This window comes from Aethalodelphis obliquidens, unplaced genomic scaffold (assembly GCF_003676395.1).
Source record: "Aethalodelphis obliquidens isolate GAN/ISIS:26980383/991018 unplaced genomic scaffold, ASM367639v1 scaffold76, whole genome shotgun sequence".
In the NCBI taxonomy this organism is placed as follows: Eukaryota; Metazoa; Chordata; class Mammalia; order Artiodactyla; family Delphinidae; genus Aethalodelphis; species Aethalodelphis obliquidens.
In genome coordinates, this window is record NW_020838020.1 from 3,135,218 (window position 1) to 3,136,903 (window position 1,686).

Sequence of the window (1,686 nt, forward strand, 5' to 3'; positions counted from 1 at the left end):
AGACACAGTGTAATCTCTGAGCCCAATATACAGAGAATGGAGGAAAAAAGCTAGACTTCTATGCACTACTTCACAGGGGCCTAGCACCCTCCAGCTTCCAGCAGAGCTAAGGGTGTAGAAGGTTTTTTCACACGGAGCATGGTGGTGTTGATTCCATAAAGTTTTGCTGAGACAGGAAGGGATAAAAATGAATTTGGAACAGAAAAGTGTAGAGATTCTTCTCTACTGAGTTCTGCTCAAGGTATTTCCCCCCAAAATAAGTTGAGAACCATGGTATAAAGGAGAAAAGAGACCTCAAAACAGGATGACTAAAAACAAGAAGACAAAAGAAAAAAAAAGATTGCAATTTGCTCCCAGGGACTGGAGAAAATTTAAAAAGGAAGGTTGGAATCCATCAGTGTTCCATTAGTCATCTTCTCCTTCATCTTCCTCTCCTTTCTCCTCCTCATAATCTTCATCTTCTTCACCTTTATCCTCATCCCTTTCTTCATCAATATCTTCCAGTCCTTCTTCTTCTTAACATCATCATCATCTTCTTCTTCCCCTTCCTCATCATCCACGTCAGGAACCAAGTAGTACTGTAATGGATTTGGACAAATGTCATCTTTGATGACCTCTCCTAACTCATCTGAAGCTGCATCAGAATGATCAGGAAACCAGGTGAAGAAGCTCTCTGGTTCCTCATGCTGTGTCTTCCTGCTGGCTTTATTCTGCGTTTGGCTTGAACTTTTCATCAGATCCTTTCTGGATTTCCATTTGATTTCAGTGTACTTTGAAGATGAATCACCACTCTCATTCAGATGAAGTTCTTTGGAAAGAACTTTATTTTCAAAGTAAGGGTTTTCATTAAAACAAAAATCTATTCTATAACCTGATTTAATATTTTCAAATTCTGTTACTTCAACTCTTATCAAATAATGCAGTGTCTCTTCACCCTCCTGCACAAGCAGTACAGACAATTGTGGATGGTTGACAAATGTTACACCAAAATTTCAGATTTTGGCAGTCAATTCTGACCTCTTCTGAAAAAATGGTTGGCGGAGTTTGTTATTTTTCTGTTCTACTTTCAAACTCTTCTCGCTGGCTTGTTCATTACATCTGTTCTGTCTATTTCATTTTGTACTTCATCAATATGTTCAATTTCTTCTTGCTATTCTTTTTCTTCCTTCTGCAAGTTTGGAGAAGCAGATGTTTTCTCTGCCCTGGAGGTGGGAGTCAGTCTCACTTTCTTTGGTTTCTTCACTTGAGGTGGAAGTGAAGACTGGTGTTTGGGAGCCATGAAAACTCACCTTATTTCATTTTAATTCTCATAGTCATACTTTGAAGCAGCCACACATTTTTCTCCCCATGTTAATTAACAGACAGGCAGGTAATGTTTAGAGACCCTGAAGAACTCAACCACATCTCACAGAGTCAAAACCAAGCTGTCAATTCAAGTCTGTCTGGCTCCAAAATCCACCACAGGCATGTCTGCTTGATCCACAAAAGAAATTAGGACACAGGTGAAGTTTGAGTGAAGCCAAAACAATGAAACTACTTAAAGGCCTTCATCAGAGAATTATGATAATAAAATTATTATTTTAGGAAAATTAATCTGATAAGAGCCAGTCAAACAGATTAAAATGGAGTGACAGATTAGAGCGAAGAAGAGCAACTATAAAATAACTACAAGATTTCAAGTGTGAC

The 1,686-nt window shown here is 38.4% G+C and overlaps 1 pseudogene; it reads right to left on the minus strand.

Moving 5' to 3' along the window:
- Positions 1–327: 327 nt before the first annotated feature.
- Positions 328–1,279, minus strand: LOC113612414 (protein SET-like; annotated as a pseudogene).
- Positions 1,280–1,686: the final 407 nt, after the last annotated feature.